Source organism: Phalangium opilio, unplaced genomic scaffold (assembly GCF_054372755.1).
Source record: "Phalangium opilio isolate 3A_F unplaced genomic scaffold, DU_Popi_V2 ptg000232l_1, whole genome shotgun sequence".
Classification (NCBI taxonomy): domain Eukaryota; kingdom Metazoa; phylum Arthropoda; class Arachnida; order Opiliones; family Phalangiidae; genus Phalangium; species Phalangium opilio.
Genome location: NW_028324223.1, coordinates 115475 through 122376, shown reverse-complemented (window position 1 = coordinate 122376; position 6902 = coordinate 115475). Strand labels below are relative to the sequence as shown.

At 35.6% G+C, this 6902-nt stretch overlaps 1 long non-coding RNA gene across 1 annotated transcript in view; it reads right to left on the bottom strand.

Annotated features, from left to right (window-relative positions):
* Positions 1-1084: 1084 nt before the first annotated feature.
* LOC149612649 (uncharacterized) overlaps positions 1085-6902 on the bottom strand; it is a 96453-nt gene continuing 90635 nt past the window's right edge. The window contains exons 2-3 of the long non-coding RNA XR_016376367.1: positions 1323-1880; positions 1085-1233 (exon numbers count right to left, since the gene is read on the bottom strand). This is a non-coding gene — a long non-coding RNA (uncharacterized LOC149612649). The remainder of the gene's footprint in view (positions 1234-1322; positions 1881-6902) is intronic.

The following is a 6902-nucleotide window of genomic DNA, read 5'->3' as shown; positions in this document are numbered from 1 at the left end:
TCAGAAGCGTATAAATGAGTAGAAGTATGCCTACGGTGGTAATGTAAAATTAATCCCAAGTGACATGATGTTTCAAGATCTTCCCAGCACCAAGCAGCAGCCACCTTTTCCAAAAGATTTTCCTATTAATTAGCTGCCACCTTTTTCAAAATATTCTCCTATTAATTAGCTGCAACCTTTTCCAAAACATTCTCCTACTAATTAGCTACCACCTTTTCCAAAACATTCTCCTATTAATTAGCTGCCACCTTTTCCAAAATATTCTCCTATTAATTAGCTGCAACTTTTTCCAAAACATTCTCCTACTAATTAGCTGCCACATTTTCCAAAATATTCTCCTTTTAATTAGCTACCACCTTTTCTAAAATATTCTCCTATTAATTAGCTGCCACCTTTTCCAAAAGATTTTCCTATTAATTAGCTGCCACCTTTTCCAAAATATTCTCCTATTAATTAGCTGCCACCTTTTCCAAAATATTCTCCAATTAATTATCTGACATCTTTTCCAAAATATTTCTATTATTGCTTATAAATTGTTCGTGGTAAGAGGCGGGCTTTTAATACTCATATAAATAATCTTTTTACCTCCAAACAAGGTTGGATTGGGTTAGGTTAGGTTAGGTTACGATTGGTAAGGTTAGGTTAGGATAGGATAGGGTAGGTGAGGTTCGCCGTAATTAAAACGTAGTTAAAATAAGTGCAGTAATACATTTTCAACTCACATTTATTTTAACAACAATAAGTTGTGAAATTAAAAATATATTTAATGCAAAACCACACAGTATGTCTTCTTTCAGTTCAATAGAATTTCGGTCCAATGGGACTATAATAAAATCGCACCTTTGGCTACGTTCGGTCGAATGGGACCCCAAAAAAAAACCCCTTCTGTCGAATGGGAATTCGGTTCAATGGGACCAAAGCGGTTAAACGGTGTGGCTTACTTGTAGTTCTTACGGGACGATTTACCAGAACTACTCGAAGACGTACCCTTAGGTTTAATAAACAGAATGTGGTTCATGCACGATGGTGCACCACCACATTTCAGCATCGCGGTCCGAAAACTTGTCAATAACATTTTCTTTGTGCATTAATCATGGCGTTTTATCTATGACACATGAAACACTTACTGAACGAAACAAATTAAAGTTTGTTCTTTTGTTTGGGACCACCTTTGTGGGCCATTAACGCCGAAACGTGGCTCTGCATTGTAATTGTTCTCTGGGCGAGTTTACTCTGTTGGAAACAAACAACACGCCCCTTAATTGGAGATGGGTTTTTCAAATACATTCGAGATGTCCTTTTAGGTTTTCTCAAGGTCATACCTAACGTACAAGAGTGTTGTCCGTGATGATGAAGATTTGCGTAGCTTTTTACGGTTTGAGATAACAGGAACAAGCCAGGGATCTTCCAACATGTCCAAGTATCATTCGAAAGACTGCCTCGTTTTTGTAATGCCGCCCGTGGACATTTGGACTAATTCCTGAAAATAACGTTGTTTACGCTGTGCTAATAAAAGTCCCTTCAATCAGAACCATTTTACTTGGTGCTGGGAAGATCTTGAAACATCATGTCACTTGGGATTAATTTTACATTACCACCGTAGGCATACTTCTACTCATTTATACGCTTCTGATTAGTAAAGGTAGAAATCAATTGTTCGATTAAAGGCTATAGAAATTGTCTAGTAATTTTAAACAAGCTGGTTAGTCGGTCTAAGTGTTACTCCTCATTTTTGGATATTTCCTTGTTTTAGGGGCGAATGTTTGGAAGGCCATATCTCCGTAACAAAATGTTGTACACCCCATGTTCTTTGGTACTTTCCGCTCAGTTTGGTCCCATAAACACGCCCCTTAATTTGTGATGGACTTTTCAGAAACACCCTGTATGATACGGCTCACAATTCGTTTTAGAACCCGAGCTTTATAGTCAACTTCAAAACAAACCTGCCACGATTTTAAACTATCAAAGCCGTATCTTTTACAGTCCACTTTACGATTGCAATTATCCATGACATTGCGTGCACTGCCCTTGTACGTTTACAGTGATTGGCACCGTGGACAGTTATTTTAATTAAAATACCTAGGCCACAGGTCCAGTTTTAAAAATATCCTTATTTCCAACACGGATCCATCTATCCTTCCAGCTTTTACAATCACCCATTGCATAGACTCACTCAATAGTCTGCCTAAGCATGGATTTATAATAGAAGCTTACGCTTCCTGGATATTTCACTCACCTTAAAACGCGCACAACATTTATTCCTCGTCTGAAATAGTACCAGCCTGGCACGCGCGTTTGTGACGTAGAATTTGAGGCAAATTCAGAGTTCTAATTTTGAATAGCGCGCGCGCACGCACGCCTAAAGAAAAACGTTTGCCTCAATTTCTACGTCATCAGCCCCCCAGTCCCCACCCGCGCGAATTTTTGTGACATAAATGTGTTTAAAATCAAAATGCCTTACTGAAGGCTACAGGGAAATATCCATGAAGCGTAAGCTTCTATTATAAATCCATGGCCTAAGTAAGGCAACTTAAGCCTTGGTCGAAACTAACATCTAAAATATAAATTAAAAAGGTATCTTAAGTATAGAATTTCAACCGAGACACATAATTAAACGAAAATTAGACCCGCCAGAGAAGTTTTTAATAAATATAGTGTTATATTTATTGAAAAATATCAAGTTAAAGTTTCAAGGCGGCGAAATGGCAAATTAGCGTCGTCTACTGTAGGGTAACGACAATTAGCGTCGTCTGCTGTAGAATAATCTTTTGAGGTACTTACGTTTTTAATTAAATTAACATACTTAGACTTAATTAAATTTGATGAAACTTGAAAAAGGCACACCTTGAATAGTTACTTGTTAATTTAAATGTATTCCGAAAGCTAACTTGCATGTAGTTTTTAAATGATTCGATGTACAGGAGCACCAAAAACCCCATGTTATTCCTATGGGAAAATCGGCTAAAATCTGTGAATTTTCATTTAACATTACGGGAGGGTGTGGGATCTTATCTAGAAGGGCCTACCGGCCCTCTAGAATATTTGGCGGGAAATAAAAAAAGCACGTGCGGTGTATTATTCTCACGCGAGTCTTGCCTCCAAAAGAAAAGGCGCGAAATAATTCCACGCGCCATAAATTATTAATGCACGCGCTATACCTGTTTTATAAATAAAATTAAATTAATTTGGCGGGAAAACTCAATGCCTGCCACGTGACGTAGTTTAATAATGCCTGAAATAATCTCCAATACAATTGGTTTAGAAAACAGATAGGATAGGGCGTAACCCTTCTATACAAACGGAGCACACGAGAATAAACAAAATCCGCCTTAACTTTGCAAATTGAAAACGAATCCCCTTTCCCCACCATTTCAACCCGACTTAGGTGGTTTCATATTGGAATCCATCGATTTAAAATCAATTGAAAACCCTATAGAAGGGTTAAAGGGGAGTAAAACGCAATGCAATACCCCTAGGGTAATTTGGTTGCCGATTCCCTTTTTGGCAGCACCACCACGCTTTATATTTACAGAGCGTGGGATTTATATTAGGTGTGCATAAACCGCCTTGTTTACCTGTAGATATAGCGGCCGGGGTCAGTTGCAGCGTCTCCTATTTATAGATTGAATCGCCCCCAAGAAGGTCATGATAAAAAAGGGGGAGTTTATTTTAAACGCTGTAAATGTCTGTCCTGTAATTTGTAGTATTTTAAAATGATTGTACAGGGTGTTAGGAAGTCTTGTAATTACCCCTCCCATTTTGGAATACACCCTGTATAATCAAAATTTAGCATAAACGCTATTAATGTCTGTCCTGTAACGTACATACATTTGTAGTATTTTAAAATGATTGTACAGGGTGTTAGGAAGTCCTCTCCCATTTTGGGATACATCACCCTGTATAACCAAAATTTAGCATAAATGTCTGTCTTTTTAAAATCATACTTTAGTTGTTGTTTTTCAACCGAAAGAAATTCAATGTGTTTAATATTTAAATGAACTCAAAATGAGAGATGTAAAAATTCACGGTGCAAACAAATGATAAATCTACTAAGGCTTAGTATAATCTCCTAAAACAGAGGGGTTAGAAAACAAACGGAGACCAGGGATTAGTCTCAGTTTTAATCGCTTCCAAATCCCCTTTTCTCTTTACAAGCGTAGACGTTTTAAGGTTCATCCCAATTTAAGAGATCAGTTCTGTAATGCTGTAAAAATTGTTGCAAAATAAGTGTAACTCGTGCATGTCCCTAGTTTGCTCGCGGTTCGGCAAATAATTCCACTAATATCACTGGCTTCTCTCTGCTTGTTTGTATCAAACGGTTTAATTGTTATCTTTATTATTATATCACTCCTTCTGTATAAACCTCTAGTCGGTGTTAAGAGGAAAAACCTCATTCAATTATATTAATAAATTATAATTATTTTTGGGGTTCGCGGACCCCAACTTGGATCAAGAGTTGAAAAACCGCAATTTCTTTCCCTTTAATATAATTATATATTAATAGCATTTTATATTAGGTCCTTGGCGCGTGGTCGGCTATAGAGATTAGAAAAATTTAATAAAATAAAATAATTAGGTGGTCCGCGGACCCCAACTTGGACGAAGAGTTGAAAAAATTATATTTTTATTCCTCTAATATAGTTATATAATAATAGCATTTTTATATTACGTTCCTGGCACGTGGCCTCCTGTAGAGATTACTAAAATTTAATAAAATTAAATAATTAGGTGGTCCGCGGACCCCAACTTGGACGAAGAGTCAAGAAAGTTATATTTCTATTCCTCTAATATAGTTACGTAACAATCGCAATTTATTAACATCGTAAAACAAGCGATAATCTATAAAGACGGTGACAGACAAGAAAAATAACTTATATTTGTTAAGCCTTGGCTGAGACGAGACCAGCTGTTCTATTTCCGAGTTGCAGTGTCCGATATATAGAGTATCTATCCATAATTCGGTTTTGATCCATAAACAATTGCTTTATAACAACGTAGCCGAGCGAGAGATAGAACCTCGCAAGTCCATCTCGGAGCTATTAAACATTTACGTGACCCTGCGATAAGGCACGATTTTTAGGATTCTAGGTGGCCCAGAAATGCCACAAAATAACCCTTGTCCATCAAATATATTCCAAGAACGTTTCTTAAGCCCTATCTTTCTTTCTTCTCTGTGTAAGATTGGTTGCTTCTCGCTCATACTGATCATTTCTTAAAGTCTCTTTTTATTTTTGGTGTTTTTACTTCCATGGTTGTATATCTCTTTGGTTTCAAGTGTTGTAATTTGTGAAATTTCGTGAAATTTGGAGGGATTACTCTACGGAATGTCTAGTTTGTTATGGTATCTTTAATTTTTCTCTATCGATTTTAGAACTAAAGTTATGGCCTGTTTTAGACACACTTAATTTTAAAATTTTCTGAGTTTGGTTTTCAAACTTAAATTGTGACCTTATTTAAAATGGGAAATTCATAAAATTTGGAGGGATTACTCTATGGAATGTCTAGTTTATTATGGTATCTTCAATTTTCCCTTATCTACTTCAGAAGTTAAGATATACCCAATTATGACGCGTAAGGTGTTAGATGAAACTTCAATAAACTACCACAAATTAATTTTAAAAGTAAACCCTATAATATTTGGAGCAATTACTCTACGGAATGTCTAATTTCACGATGTACCTTCGGATTAACTCTATCTGAAATGGAACACGAGTTATATCGAATGTTAATGAAACATTTATGAATATACTGTTATAGTAAAGAGCAGTATATATTAGGGCCGTGCCCAACTTGTTTTAAGCTATCACAACGAAGTATTTTGTCGAAGGACGTGCCTTGGAGTTATAATAATAAAATCGACTACAATTCCACATCATGGAAATCCCATCTACGCCTCCTAAATCTAGAAAAATTCTAGGCCTAAAATCCTAAACCAGAGAAATGCTATGCTATAGTAGTAATATACATAATAAAACCCCTAAAGGCGTAAAAGACCATAATCCTTTACACAGACTATAAACATTGTCAAATACGTCTTTTTTCTAAGTAAATGTCATACCTACCTGACCATAGAATATCGTATCTTATGAATTTTAGCCAACGAACTTATTATCAGCTTAAAAAATCAGCCTTTAATAACACTGACAAGTAATATTGTCAACGCCAATATATTCTCTATAGTAAAACCCTTGTTATCTGTCTATTTTCGACGCCTTTTCAAAAGTTTTTCCGTATGAAAACTTCCTTCCTTCCTGAGCTCCTTACATTTTGGTAACACAAAATTACGATCTTAAAATGGTCTAAAAATGAACCTATTCAATGCGGGGATTCGAAGCAATTTAAGGTTGAAATACATTTTTCCTTATATAAGTATTTATGAAATTTATGGAATACCGTTGGTGCAGAGTTAAATTGTGTAGGATAAAGCTAAGGCTCTTTTCTAAGGCACTACGGATTTAAGGCCTTAACGTAGCGCCTGACTTAAGCCTTTGAGTCCAGCCTGAAAGAAAAGATTTTCCCTTTTTGTAAAAAATGAGAAATTTCTGGACTTGAATTTAAAAGAAAGAAAAATTTGTTTTTGGTGAAGAAACATTTTTTGACCATTTTTATTTATTTTTAAAATTTTTTTTTAACTTTTACGATTTCACATTTTTATTTATTTTTTATTATTTGTTTTTTGGTCTTCAAAGAGTTCTTATTCCCTAAGGTTAAGCTGGGATTTTTTCAGGAGCAGTTTGCAATGATTTTTGGTTTGTTTTAGCATTGTGTATTAATGCCCTTTGACCTTTAGTAATTTCGCGACAAAAAATCTATGTGTTTTCCGTTTTATTTAATATATATCTCAACTATCATTTTAATGGACATTAATGTAATGGCGGCTTTCCATTCTGTGTAGTCAGTAT